Source organism: Poecile atricapillus, chromosome 9 (assembly GCF_030490865.1).
Source record: "Poecile atricapillus isolate bPoeAtr1 chromosome 9, bPoeAtr1.hap1, whole genome shotgun sequence".
Classification (NCBI taxonomy): domain Eukaryota; kingdom Metazoa; phylum Chordata; class Aves; order Passeriformes; family Paridae; genus Poecile; species Poecile atricapillus.
This window is the reverse complement of record NC_081257.1, coordinates 21,595,251-21,610,639: the sequence shown is the minus strand read 5'-3', so window position 1 is coordinate 21,610,639 and position 15,389 is coordinate 21,595,251. Positions and strand designations below refer to the sequence as shown.

General features: G+C 45.4%; 1 protein-coding gene across 4 annotated transcripts in view; it reads right to left on the bottom strand.

Annotated features, from left to right (window-relative positions):
• CHL1 (cell adhesion molecule L1 like) overlaps positions 1 to 15,069 on the bottom strand; it is a 126,974-nt gene extending 111,905 nt beyond the window's left edge. For 2 of the 4 annotated variants that reach the window (XM_058845028.1, XM_058845032.1), the window contains exon 1: positions 14,543 to 14,624. The gene's annotated coding sequence lies outside the window, so the exon portion shown is untranslated. Of the gene's footprint in view, positions 1 to 14,542; positions 14,625 to 14,891 lie in introns of those variants that run through there. The other 2 variants (XM_058845031.1, XM_058845030.1) reach the window with 2 other exon arrangements.
• Positions 15,070 to 15,389: the final 320 nt, after the last annotated feature.

Sequence of the window (15,389 nt, the reverse complement as noted above, 5' to 3'; positions counted from 1 at the left end):
AAATTCTTCCTCTTAAAACCACCTGTGCTCACTGCTGCTCACCTGATAAATAAGATGTTGAACCACCAGTCACCATCTGGAGGTGAAGGGGAACAGGGAGAAGGGAAAATCCAGCTGTGCCCTATTGGCCTTTCCGAGGTTTCCAGAAGGGAAAAGGTTGTTAAAAGAGTGAAGTGAAAGCAGCTCAGTGATGGACAGGGCATCTCTCGTGTCCAAATTTGTAGCAAAGCAATAAACACAGGGTTTGGTACCAGAGCTGCCCCCTCCCATCACAGCAGCCCATCAGCATGGAGAGTTTTATTTCTCCTTGAGCCATGCTGAGAAATCTCTGCAATTTGGAGCTTTGGAAAGCCTCCACATTCACATTTAATTTGAAATTATATTCTCCCTGTCAAAAAATGCCTGGGGGGCAAGTCACTTACAGAAAAAAAAAAATAAAAAAAAGTAGAAGAAAATAAAAATCTGAATCTTCTTGTCTGCTCTGAGTTATAACATCTGCCACTGAGAGTGCCAGTGCCAAGGACAGGATGAAGTTGTTCCTCAGAGAGAAGCACCCAAATAAAACAATATCCCAAAATAGAAAGAATCTGAACCACCTCTCAGGTAACACCTAATTATTAATTATTAGGAAGAAATAAACCTTAGTGTATGAGCTTTCCAGCACTCCTCGTGTGCCCACACAAGGCAAAAACCCGATTATCTTTATTTATAAGTAGAAGATATAAATGCACTTGTATGGGGACACTCATGAAAACGCATTATAGGTGTGTAATATCAAATTTCAAAGTTCATAGCTCAGGAATAAATCAAAACATGTCATATGCTCCATATTCAGCTGCTTCACTTGTGTTTGTTTCCCTTTCAGGCACATCAGATGTTGCTGTACTCTGATTATTTTCAGGGAAGATAAATGTAATATCAGATTCAAAAGCCCAAGGCTAAAGCTACTGCCTGTTGCACAAAGCGGTTTTGAAACAAAAAATAAAGATATATCTACAGATGTATCTCCCAAATGATTTTGCTTTCCATGAACTGCCATGATGGTTAAACAATTCTGCACAAAACCATACAAATATAGTAATTTAACTAATTGTGCACACACACATACACACACATACACATGCATATATATATATATATATTTAAACATAAATATATCTTTTTAAACACTTTATCCACTCAAATTTCACCCTCTCCAGGAAGGACCAGGCCACTCAGCTCAAAGGGAACTGTGAAAACCCTTGCAGGAGGCAGTTACAGGATCATCCATCCAAGGAGACATTAATTTCCCATCCCTATATTTAGAAGCAACCTATGATCTAAAACATGAGGCTTCCTCAAGGGTCAGAATGGATTTGTTTCATTCGATGTAACTGAAGTTAAATTCATCAAATAGCCCCTGGCCTTCAGGAGAAGAGGGTTTCAATTGGATTGTTTGCTTTCCACAGAAATGAATAAAAATCACTTCAATAGGAACCATCTGCTCAGCAGCCCAAGGTGCTCAAGATGCAACTGAGATGAGGATTCTGTACAGAATGCCTTAGAAAGGACTAAAATCATTATTAATAATAATTATTTGCAATTTAGATTTGCTGATTTATTTTTGACACCAGGCAGGACTGCATTCAAAAATTAGAGATGTAAAAAGGACTAAATGAGAAAAAAAACCAAACAAACAAACAAGGAAAATATGACAAGTCCCTTTAAGGAAGGAATGAGAAGAATCCCCAGGATTTCATGTACAGATGAAGTGTTTCCAGGAATGGACATGACAGACACAAGTATTTATGAAAACAGGTGAAACAAGGTCAAGCAGCCACTCCAATGATCACACTGGAATTAAGACACAGCACGTTTAAAACAAGGAAGTAAATCACCATAATTAACTTTGCGACCTGTCTGACACAAAAAAGTTATTGATACAAAGGGCAGGATGATTAGGAGAATGATTAGGTATTTAAAGTGCTAATAACAATACTTTCCCAAGGCAGGAGAAGAATTTATGAGGGCTATTGATCTCATGTTTCAGGATGGAAGCCAAGCTGGAAGTCCTTGGGAAGAAGGAAAAATAAAATATATTTTTTTTAAAAAATTAAAAAAATAAATAAAAATTAAATACAAAAATAAAATTAAAAAATAAAATAAAAATAAAATAAAATAAAAAATAAAAATAAACAAAAGAAAATAAAACTAAAATAAAAAATAAAATATAAATAAAATGAAAATAAAAAATAGAATAAAATAAGGTAAAATAAAATAAGGTAAAATAAAATAAAATAAGGTAAAATAAAATAAAATAAGGTAAAAAAAAAATAAAATAAAATAAAAATAAAATAAAATAAAATAAAATAAAATAAAATAAAATAAAATAAAATAAAATAAAATAAAATAAAATAAAATAAAATAAAATAAAATAAAATAAAATATTTTTAAGGGACAATTTGCTCCTAAATTGTGATGAGAGCTCAGGGAAAGAGGGAAGAAGGTTTGGGGCTTTTCCCAGGGTGTTGAGTCATGTGGTTTTAGTTACTAACAGAGAGAGGATTCTAACTTAATTGGATCTTTAATCGGATTGAATAGGGTAATTCCTACCTCTCTGCGTTCCTAATGGATGTCACAATGTCAGGAGTTAAATGCTGAAGGGCTGCTCTGATTTGAGAGCAGCTTCCAGGGGATCCTTAGGCAAAGACAAATTATTGGGATGTCCACTAAGAAAGAAAATGATCATCAAGGTCAAGATATTCCAACAGGATTTTGGAATAATTATTTCCCACTCAGCCAGTTCTTACAGGTAGGACACACATCCTTTGCTTCATATCTTTTTTTTTTCCCCAATAAATCAGTTTATTCCCATTTATCAGCTTTCCTGGTTCCAAGGAGAACATGAGCATAACCAACCCAGTTCTACACCCTGGTCCTGGGTTTGCTGGCAGTGCCAAATGTCCATGGCCATCCAAGGCAGAATCAGAACTGCAGGTGATTGGAGCTCTAATTGATCACAAAGAGTTTATGGTTTTGTTAAATAGTCCAAAGAAAACATCTTCTATTTCCACTGAGAAGATCCTCAAATAGTGACTCTCCCCCAGTCCACAAACAATGCAGGAAATGTTGCTGAACAAAGTAACACCTTTGGGATGGAGTTGTGAAAAAAGAGCATATGTGAGAGATTTCCTTCCACATAACCTTGACAGAATATTCTCTGCTGTGGAGGTAAAGAAGAGTTTTGGAAATTTTTCTGGAAAAGTGATTTCCAGTCCTGGCTAAAGAGTTCCCATGATATCAATATTACTGACAGTTTTAAGGCATTTGTTTCACTTTCGTTATAGCTGAAGAGCCACAGGAGAAAAACAGCAGCAGTCACCAGGAGCACGGTCTGACTGAACCACTGCACCACCTCACAGAAAAAAACACAATACTGGGTTTAAATTGATGATAATATCATTATTAGGCAGTGTAAGCAGGTGTAATAGAGTTATGTTTCTCAGAAAAAAAGAAGTCTCAATCACTGCTCTGGTGAAACAACTTAGAGGACAAAGAGAGAGAACACATGGAAAATCCTGAGACCACAGAGATTTCCTTGTGGGATTTCCTGAAAATTTGGTTCAATGGTAGAAATGTGAAGTTCTCGATTTCTTTTAACACCTGTGTGTGTAACACTGATGCCAGAAAAGAAGGGGACACACAAGGGACCACAGTGACAAGTTGGTGTTGGAATGGGACATCCCATCAATGTTGGGATACAGGACTTGTCCTTGATCCAAGGGAGGGTGGCACAGTTCTGCTGGGATCCCAGCTTGGGATCCATCCCATCAATGTTGGGATACAGGATGTGCCCCTGCTCCAGGGGAGGGTGGCACAGCTCTCCTGCTGGGATCCATCCCATCAATGTTGGGATACAGGACGTGTCCTTGATCCAGGGGAGGGTGGCTCAGCTCTCCTGCTGGGATCCCAGCTTGGGATCCATCCCATCAATGTTGGGATACAGGACATGTCCTTGATCAAGGGGAGGGTGGCTCAGCTCTCCTGCTGGGATCCATCCCATCAATGTTGGGATACAGGACATGTCCTTGATCCAGGGAAGGGTGACACAGTTCTGCTGGGATCCCAGCTTGGGATCCATCCCATCAATGCTGGGATACAGGACGTGTCCTTGATCCAGGGGAGGGTGGCACAGCTCTCCTGTTGGGATCTATCTTATCAATGTTGGGATACAGGATGTGTCCCTGCTCCAGGGAAGGGTGGCACAGCTCTCCTGCTGGGATCCCAGCCTGGGATCCATCCCACCATCCTCTCCCCCAGCACCACAACGCTGCCAAAAGCCCAGACCACAAATAGGAGGTTTCTTTATCATCATTAACAAAGCCCAGAATCCAAAATTGCTGTTTTGACTGGGAAACAGATGACTCCAGCTCTGCCAACACCCAAGGTGCTCCCAATGCCAAAATTCACTTTGCTCGCACATATGCTCCAATACTCCAAAACAGAAGCTCTGAAACTCCTTTCTTTGTCCTTGCAGTGCTTCTATTCCTCCTTTTTGTGCTTCCCATAAAAGTTCCTCCCTTTTCTTTCTTCTTCCTTCAACTGCCCTCTCAATGCTCACAGATTTTAAGGCCTTTGCACCTTTCTGTACAGCAAATTCTGATGTGTTTTTTCCTGTCCTCTGCAAATCATATCCAGCAACTCGTGTTTGATTGTGTCACACGAGGTATCCAGTCTCCATCTGAACACACCACAGTCCATCACAGTGGTTAATCACAGATAAAAAAAACAAAACCTGTCTTTAATGTCTAATTTAAAATTGTCTGGCTCCAGCCTGCAGCTATTGGATCTGATTTTTCTTTTCTTTTCTTGATTAAAAAGCTGGATATGCTTTCCCCATGAAAATACTTGCTCCTGTAATCAAGTCCCTTCTCAATCCTCTTTCTGATGAGCTAAGCAGATTGAGCTCTAAATCTCTCACTGCAGGGAATTTCCTCCACTCTTCAAATCAATATTGTGGTTATTTCCCTGACTCTCCAGGTTTGTAAACCCTTTCTTTCAGCTGTTGACACCAACACTGACCCTGGCTTTCCAGCACTCTCATGGATTCAGATAAAATCCCTGTGTGAAAGGATCCTATTTGTCCTTCAGCCTGCTGGGCTGCCCCTGGACCCCTGAAGTGTCCAAGGCTGGCTTGGATGGGCTTGGAGCACCCTGGGATGGTGGAAGATGTCCCTGCACGTGGCAGGAGTGGCACTGAGTGCAATTTAAGGTCCCTTCCAACCCCAAGCATTCCAGAATTGTATGAAAGAAGACTCCACACACCAGCTTTGTTGGGACTGCTTGGTTTTAACTGAGATTTCACAGCATACCACATCTAACACCAGGAAACTCTGACAGCAACCTCAGTTACCCTCACTGATCAAACCTCTAACTCCTCCCTTTCCAGAGAGACCTGAATTATCTCTAGTCTTGAACTCTATTTTAATTCAGTCCTCTATCAACTTTTCCATTCTTTTCCTGGCATTGGTGCCAAGCCCTCCAGACAATCATCTCTTACCTCTCCTGCTTTCCCCCTCTGCACATGGGATTCTCCTCTATTCCTGCAGAAGAGACAGGATGATGGAGCCAAAACCACTTTGCCATGCTTGCATGATGCATCACCCAACCTTTCCCAAAGATCATAACCAAGACTTTTTCCAGCAGATATTGATGGTCTCTCCCTCCCACACCACTCCTGCCCACCCATCCCAGTTTAGCTGTCACACGGGCACAGAGATGCCAAATCCATGGGCTGAGACCAACACACACCACAAAACCATCACCAGAACCTTCTCAGCAAAACTCTTCCAGAAGTTTCAGTGCTCTGCTCTAGCTGGAAAGTTTTATTTTTAGGAGAATTCAGCTTTAACCCATCTGTGTATTTCATCAGGGACTGGAGTGACAGGACAAGCAGTGATGAGACTGAAAAAAGGGAAATTTAGGTGAGATATCAGGAAGGAATTGTTCCCTGTGAGGATGGGGAGGGCCTGGCACAGGTGCCCAGAGAAGCTGTGGCTGCCCCTGGATCCCTGGGAGCATCCAAGGCCAGGCTGGACTGGGCTTGGCTGCAAGCAGATGATCTTTAATGTCCCTTCCAAACCCCTTTGGAATTCTGCATGCCATCAGCTCAGTGAGAAGTTTGTTTCCCAGGAATTCCTTCCCCCCACTGCATCCCTTCGAGTCCCTGCTCCAGGAGCACATTTAGCACCAGAGATTGATTGAACTTTCAAGCACCAGCCCCATGCTGGGTGATCCTAAGTGGGCTGGACAGCCTCTCCTCTCCAAGGTGTGCTGCAAATTGCCGGATTAGCGGCTCAGGCAGCGCCCGGAATCTCGCCTGTCTTACATCATTTACCTGTGCTGAAATTACAGTTCAATTACTGGAGCAATATCTCATTCAGGCAGAACAAAGAAAGGGAAAATATGCAAATGAAGGAATTTAAATTCACTTAATTTAAAGGCCTAAAATTTTTAAGGGCACATTCCCTCTCTGGGGACATTTGGGTTTAGGGATTATAAAATACATAAAGCTATAAATGGTTAAATGGATTGTCATTGCCTGAGCTGCCAAACTTTGCATACATTATTCTTTTCAGCGAGTGCACTATGTAATTTGCAGGGAAAATACACAACATTCCTGACTCTATCCTATCCAGGGATAAAAAAATTTGGTCTAACCACCCATTTCATGGAGCTCTGTGTACAGACAAGCTCAGCATACATTTTGGAGGATCACAGTGGAATAGGTTTGTAGGGAGAATGCTGCTTATCTGCTAAATGCAAAGATTATTCCAATTTTTTTTTCCTGGAACACATGATAAGATTGTGAATTACCCTCCAGGTTTGTTGCCTGTTGTGGGTTTTTTTTTTTTTGTTTTGTTTTTTTTTTTAATAAACACTGAGGCATAATTTTATGCACCAAAGATGAATTTTTCCTCTTGCTATGCAGCTGGAATTCTGTGAGGTTTCACTGCACAGGGATGTCTGACAGGGGGAATGGCTGACAGGGAAAATGTGCTGCTCTGGCAGGATAAGGAGGTCCAACTCTCCAAAAGGCAGAATCCTGCTGGCAGGAAAGGAAATGGGAGAAATTTCCTTTTCTTTAGGGGCTGCACCACCAAATAACTATTACAAAATAGATAGAGAGGGGCTGTTTCCAAGGGCATGTAGTGACAGGATAAGGGGGAATGGATTCAAACTGAAACAGCAGGTTTGGATGGGATGTTGGGAAGGAATTCCTCTCTGGGAGGGTGGGCAGGTCCTGGCACAGGTGCCCAGAGCAGCTGGGGCTGCCTCTGGATCCCTGGAAATGTCCAAGACTGGGTTGGACAGGGTTTGGAGCACCCTGGGACAGTGGGAGGTGTCCCTGCCATGGCAGGGGGAGGGATGAGATGATCTTTAATGTCCCAAGCTACTCTGACACTCTGTGATTACTTTCTGGTGCCACCACACCGACTGCACTTCACCTTTAATAAAGCTTTGTTCCATAAAACAGCTCAAACAGCTCAATTTTCAGCAATTCCCTGGGCTATAAAGCCAAGCTGAAAAGGCAAGCCTGAGCCTCTCCCAGCAGGTAGGCACTGTCTGGACAGGAATTAGCTGAAAATCAGGGTGAGCAGAACCCTGGGCTGAGCACGGACAGCAGGGAGGCTGCAATTCCCCAGGCTCAGCAGAGATCATAAAAATCCCAGATTTAGGGGAAAGCCTAAGTGCAGCCTCACACAGTCAGTGACAGAAAGGTGCATTTGTCATGCAGGTGGTAAAGCCTGAGCAGTCAGCGTGGATTTCAGTGCTAGCCCTGTCAGTTTAATGGAGCAGGTATGGCTCAGCTCTGTAGAGCTGGGACAGCCCTTTAATCACTGCTCCTCCGTGCCCTGCTCACCACAGCTCACAAAACAGCAATATTCATTGTTGTTTCCTGGTTATTTGTTCCCAGTCAAAACACAAGGCAGGGATATGGGATATGGAGAGGAGGCAGAACCACAGAACTCCCAGATCTCCTGCCTGCAGAGCCCACGTGGATCGCGGATTCTCCAAAATCCCAGATGGCTCAAGCCAGGGTAACTCAATCACCCTCATTTGTATCAGTCAAGGACCCCAGCCATTACGCCTCCTCCTCAAACTGGTTAGGCTGTAAATTAGATTTTCATCACTCCTGGGACAAAAACCTGACTCTGCTGAGGTCACTGGGAGTTTGAGCATCCATTTCAGCGGCGCCGTGGCTTCACCAGTGGTTTTTCTGGGCAATATCCAGCCTGGAAGCCACCATGGTTTATCCTAAAAATATGGTAAAAAACATCTGCCACTAGCAGATAGCAGTAGTTCAGTTCTGTGCCATTTTCTTCTGGCCAGATGCAAAAAAATGAATATTTATCTCAAAGGGATGTGAATGGTAATGACCAATATTGCTGTAGTTTCGACTGATGCCTTGGCAGAACTCAAAGCAAGCACTCAATACAGCTTATTCCTGTAAAACTGAGTAATAATAATAAAAAAATCAGACAGGACCTCCTCTGACTTACAACACAAATCCTCTAAAATCTATCCTCTCAATGAAATTTTACTGGAACAAAGTCATCTGTGGAGTGATATGAAAGAATAACCTGTGAAAAATAAGGCACTGGGCTCTTATTCAGTAAAACACTTGAGCAATAATCCAAATTTTAGGTAGTAAGCTCACTGAACTCAACAAAAAGATTGTGGTTTGGAGTATTTTGCTTATGAAGAAGTAAAATCAACAAAATTAAGCAGCCATGGATGCAAGTGTACTTAGAGACCTGGCTCTACCAACACAAACTGCCCCAGAGGGAAGGATTTCAGTGATGGGACAGACAAACCTATGAGATCAACCTTGGGAAAAATGTGGGTCCTTCCAAACCTACAGACAATCTCTTCTTATTAACCATTCTCTGATTTCAGTAAACTGCAAAAAAATGGTGCATTCTGTCAACATGTATTAAAAAAACCCACAAAAATCGAGTTAATCATTCCTTTAGCTGAAAGCATTGTTGGGGTGCTTTCTAACAGCAAAAAAACAATAAAAAATCTGCCCCAGACTAATAATTTCACTTTCCTTATCAGCAGAGCAATCTTTAATCAGGACTCATTTCACTTGAAGCACTGGGGATGCACAGTGGCACCAGGCATTTTTTACTGGGACATTGTTGCAGGTTTCCAGCGGGTTTAATGCTGGAACGACACGTGACGGGACGCAGCGCTGCATTTTTCAAATATCCTTTAAATCTGTGGGAATACACTCCTTAAAGGCAGCCCTCTCTCCTTTCAAGTGCCACACAAGCACAGCAGGCAGCATTCAACCAGCGGGGAAGGCTGACAGGGAATTGCTTGTGTCACACTCCAAAAGTCACCAAAGCAGACACACACTGAAAGGTGGATGGGCCCAATTCTGCCCTTTTTTTTGTTTTTTGTTTTTTTTTCCCTACTCCTCTGAGTAGATTTCTGCCTTTCCCATTCATTCCAGCCAGGATGCTGTTCTGAATAGTGACTCAAACCTTGCAGAGTCATCCCATGGGCCTCCCAAAAAACGGAGGGGCTTGAAATGAGATTTCTGAAAGTACTAAAATCCTCTGAGTGAGCTGTACTGAGAGGTCAGAGGGCTTTGGCTCACTGGAATGTTTAGAGTTCTTTGGGACTGCAGCCTCGTGCTCTCACTGCTTGGCTTGTTTGTAGTTACACTTTGTATTCTCCAGGAGGGCACAGAGACTCCCCAGCCATCAGAGCCCCTTCACGTGGCTTCATCCCACCTTTAAAGCCCTCTCAGAAACAGAAATGAACAGCTCAGGCACTGCCTTTGATGCTCTCAGGAGGAGGAGGGAGGGAGAGGAGGAGGAGGAGGAGGAGGAGAAGTGCAGCAGCAGCATCACCAGGATATGACAGAGGATAAGGGACAGCACAGGGGACAGTGACACAGAGCCAGGCTGGGGACCAAGAGCCCTCCCAGAGCAATGCACAGGCCCCTTGGTGCTGCTCTGAGGATAAATATGATGGCAGGTGCCACCTTTCCACACCCCCTGGCTGCAGACAGGCGAGGATTTGGCAGGGACACTGGAAGTTCTGTTTTTGGCACAGGGACAGGGCCTGTCTGAGGTCACCTGTCTGCAGCTTGGCTGTCCCCAGGCAGCTCAGCCCAGCTCTCACAGCCAGGCTGGGAACCAGCTGGTGAAAATACCCTTAAAAACTTCACTCTCACAGAAACAGCCCTGCCCAGGCTCCACCACTGGCTCAGCATCCAGACATCTCAATTCTGCTGTGCCACAAAGCAGCAGCAAAAATGGGGATGCATCCAAGCAGGCTCGTCCCTGTCCTCCCCAAACTCCTTTTCACCCTCCTTTAACCTGAATCACATCCTCACCACACCTCTGGTTTAACTCCATCCTGTTGCAAGAGAGAAAAAACAAACAAAAGGAGAAAACTACCCAAAGTTTATAATCTTCTTCATAAATGGAGAGAAGAGAGTCCCAGAAATGGTCAAAAGAAAATACAAAGAGAAGCCCTAATGAAGAAAGAAACATAATTTTTGTCCTTCTTACATAAAACAGGATCAGCACTTGGAAAACACACTGGAAACCACAAGCTAGTTAAGCTGTAATAATAAACACTACTTTAAGTGATAAACTGTTCTCCATCTGCATTTTTTTTTTAATTTTATACATCCAGGTGCAATGAGGGAAGAAGGAAACATCTGCTAGGGAGTGCTTAAACCTCAGAAAATAACATCACCACAGCCACGACACACTGTGTGCTTCATGCAGGGTGCCTGGACACGCTGGGAGGAGAAACCTGAGGCACCAAATATTACCAAGTACCTTCATCTGTTCATTGTGCAGGGGCAATCACTAATCAGCATCTGGGAATGCAAATGAACTTCCAGAAATCAATGAATAAAACAAATAGAAGAGAGTGGCTAGGAAAAAAAAAAAAAAAAAGCTAAATACAACAACCTTGAGTTTTGAGCACTGACTTTGTTACACAGAAACAAAAGGAGGAAAAAAACCAACTCACAATAAATCAGCCAAGCTCTCAGGTCTTCACCTAAGCTCTTCACCTAAGTCTGTCTGAGCCTAAAAAAACAATTAATTACAAGTACACAGATTGGGAACTACAATAATCTTAGCCTGGGAATAGTGACAAGGAGCTGGGATTTGGTTCAGTGTGGGCACTGCTACAACATCCCCCTCCAGTCCCATACATGATAAATTATTCCATACTCAAGCTCCACCAAGAGAAGTACCTGGATTCCTTTTTCTCATCCAGGGGGAAGAAATCTTGCAGAATGCCACTGCAATTTAAGTAGAATGAATGTCCTGGCACCCTGCAGCTCTCCCAGCCCTAGCAGGCCTCTCCTAGGTCCAGCTTTAGCAGGATGAGGAGCTGTCTGCATGGGCAGAGCTCAGAAGGGTGGAGAAAAGTAGAGCAAAACAGTGCTGGGAGCCCCAGGTCCAGCCACACACACTGCAAAGCTTTGCTCCAGCTCCAGCCACGGATGAAAAGCCCCTCAGCAGCTGAAGGGCACAGGGTGAGCTCCTGAAATAGCCCAGCTCGGGTTCAGCCCAAACTCACCCTGTGGGGTCCCTGTCCCAAAAAAGCACAGAGGGTGGGGATGGGATGATGCAGGATTCCCTCCCAAGGTGCAGCACACGTGGAGCCAGGAGTAACAAAAGAGAGTTCAGTGACCAAAATATAACTCGTTCAAGCTGATGTTGGTACTTCAGGCAGACAATCATGATAACATTTATCTTCCTTCTGCTCTTCAAGTACTAAACCTGTTATTCCTTTACACAAAAAGATCTGGGAAGGACGCAGTGTCTGCTCTGAGGAGAACCCAGCAGAGCTGCCCAGCCCTGGGGGCCATGGGGTAATTCAGAGCACAATCAAACCACACACTCCAGGCTGAATTTCAAAGTGGAGCGCAGGGGAGCCCCATAGACCTTGCAGGATCCCACAGCTCATGGAAGCACCAGGGGAACTGTTCAAACAGCACCTGCAGATAAATTTCTTTGATATAACTTGTCCTAGTTGGGGTTTTTAGGAGTCTAACCAATAAAGGACAATTGAAACTTGTTATAAAACACTGCAAACATCACCACCAGAATATGGTTACAAGATTCCTGCTCTGTTTTCACACCCATGCTGCTCCCACACTGTGCTGGGACATCAATTTTCATTCTCCCTGATTTAGGGTTGTTATAGGGTGGGCTTTGTGCTGGCAGAGAACCCTTGATCTGTAACAAAACTGAATTTCTACTTTACTGGACAAATATACCAAAAGAAATTGTGGCATCTTGGTGGGTTGCTAAGCAACCAAGAGCTCCAGTGTCACTTGTTTGTGATCAATTCAAGTCATTCATAGGGCTCTGAAGCACCAGCTCAGGAATTCCAACAAAATCTGTGCCTTGGGAAAGCCAGGGGGACTTCCTGACACACAATAACACTTTCTTTCCTCTAAGATAAACTTTGTAGACGTTCTTTTGATCTGTGTGATGTGTTAATTCATTATTCTTAACATACTGCTAATGGGAAAAGGTATAATTAACGAACTACAGCATCGTAATGCGTGCAGGATAAACTGAACTAATTAGCAGTGTTTAAAGTAGTCCCTGTCCTCTCCCACTGGGGAAAGGAGCAGATCCTTTCTGATCACACGAGCAACTGTCCTCAGCATCGTTTTATGCAAAGAATAGATTCCTTTTTGTTCCGTTTTTTTCTCCCAAACAGAAGTGATAAAGTAAATTTTTACTGGCAAACAAGGTGGCTCCAGTCCAAGCCACTCGAGGTACACATCCAAGCTGTGAATAATGTAATCTTTCATTTCATGAAGGCTTATCTGTTGTCTTTCTTGGGGTAAAGAAGAATTCATGAAGTTTAATTACTGGAGTAACTCATACTAAATGCCCACAATAATTACACTCACTGAGTTAAATGTACATTGCTGAAGTCTCTTTCAGCCTCACACTCAAGATTCATCCCATCCCTATTTTGATAAAAATCAATAATAAACAGGAAGAGTTTAGAAACAAATTGGTTTCCAGGCTGTGTGCTGCATATGGCAGAATTTCAACTTCCTGATTGCCGGCAGGTGTTTTTTTACTAAAGATATTTAATGATAATTTCACATACACTGGGCAATATTTCTAAAGAAATTACCTTCTGCAAATCCTGGTCTCCTAGCCTGTGCATCTCATTTTGATGTCACATGGTCTGGACTTGTAGCTCCTCTCCAAGCCAGACTCCACTGACAGCAGATGCTCAGTGAGGACCAGAAACTGGTGAAACAGAATTTCCTGATTTGTAAATGACCCACTGAGAGAGGGGTTTACTTGTTTTTTTGTTTTTTTTTTAAACAAATAAAATTTACTACTTTTAAGCAAGAGAGAAGCGTTAAGACAGCAGGAGTTGTGCACTCTGATACTTCATAGCAGAAAACAAGCAGAGGCACGTGGGAAGCAATGGCCAGAGGATGGCAAAGGTAACATTTCATGTTCAAAAATGGCCAAAAAATACATATTTATTTCAAGTGCAGCTTTTTCACCTCCTCTCCTTTCCTGAGAGCTGTATCTAAAGTCATAACATTTATTATTTATCGCTTATGGAACGGGATTTGGGGGAGCTACACAGCACATATTAACTCGGTCACACCAAACAAACCATTGGCAACGACACAGAAATGCCACCTGTCACCGCTCTGCTGAAATCCCCCAAAACCACGTCTCAAGCAAAAGTATCCCCAGGTAGGGCTGAACACCTGGACATAATCCAACAAAACACAGCTTAGTCCCTTTCTAGCCCAGAAGGAGCCGAGTATCATTAATGGTGAAAAGCCCACGTACATTTGCTGTGTCTGACTGCTGGAAAACAGAATCTCCTTGGATCTCGCAACACAAATCAATAACACACGGCCCAGACACACCGAGCTTCAGAGATTCCAGCAGCTCTCCTGCGCTGCAACACGAGCACATCGCTTCCCCAGAGAGAAAAAATCCCGGGGACTTGGCTAATTATTTAGGTACCGCAGCAAAACCACCCCAAATCCTCTCCGAAATCATTTGGGAAGCAGAAACAAGCGTTTGCCACGGCTGCAGGACAGCCGGGCTCGCAAACTTGAGCCCCCCTAAAGCAGCAGGGCACTGAGCCGGGGGTCCCCAGGGGACCGTGGTTGTGTCCCCTGGCAGCTCCGCGCTGTCCCCCGGCTCCGCAGGGCTCCGCACCCCGAAACTTCCCGGGGGCAGCGGCTCCTCCGCCCGGGGCAGGGAGAAGGGGCCGCAGGGGCTCCCCAGAACCCGCCGGGACCCCCGAGCAGCCCCCCGGGCTGGGCTGAGCCCGGCTCCCCTTCCTCATCGCTCCGCAGGCGCAGCCGCCGCGGGACCAGGTGCGGTGCCGGGAGCGGGAGGAGAAGCAGTTCGCAAATCAGAGCGATAATAATAATTAAAAGAGCGCTTTGGGAGCCGGGCAGGGCGAGCTCCACGGCCGGAGACCCTCGGACACCCCCGGTTCCCCCCCGTACCTTGAGCCCGGGCGGGCGGAGGGGTCCCGGCGGCGGCCGCAGCTCCGCAGCCCCGTCCCGGCGCTCCGAAATAATCGCTCCACCCCGAAAAATAAAAAAAAAAAAAAAAAAAAAAGGAGGGGGGTAAGGGGGAAGGGAAGGAGGGAGAGCGGAAAAACCCAACGCAACCACCCCAAAGCCAGCCCCGCTCCACACCCACGAGGAGGGAGAGGGTCCCTCCGTGACTGGCATCGCTATCTCCTCCGGCGGAGCTTGCGGGGAGCCATGGCAACGAGCCCCCGCTCTCCCCGCAGCCTCCCCCGGGGCACAGCCACCCCCGCCCCGGCCCCGGCCCCGCTCCGGGTCCCACCTGCCCGATCCGGGTCCCCTCGGCCGGAGCCGGCTGCCGGCGGCACCTCCGTCCCCGCTGCTCCGGCGGCTCCTGGGGATGCGCCGGGAGCCGGAGGGATGCGGGGAGGGAGGAGAGGAGGGAGCGAGGGGAGCCCCTGGCCGCCCCCAGCCCGTCCCGCAGCCGGGCAGGTGCCGGAGGATCCCCCAGTGCCGGCCAGCCCAGAACCGGGCCGGGAGGAGGAGAAAGGAGTGGCCGGACTGGGGGCGCTGCCCGTGCAGGAGCCCGGGATGCTCTCGCTTCGGCGTGCGGGGACTCCGCCAAAATCCAGGCGAGGAGCAGCAGGGAGGCGCTGCCGGGGAAGGGACGGTCCCCGCCTGGGCTCACCCCTCTCTCCGGTGTAGAATTGTCGTTGCTTGTCAGGAGAAGGGATGAAGATTAAGAAAACCGCAACTGGGTTTAGCCCTTCCCCCTTCTCCCCCACTAAACCCTCATGTACCAAATCATCCCAACACCAAA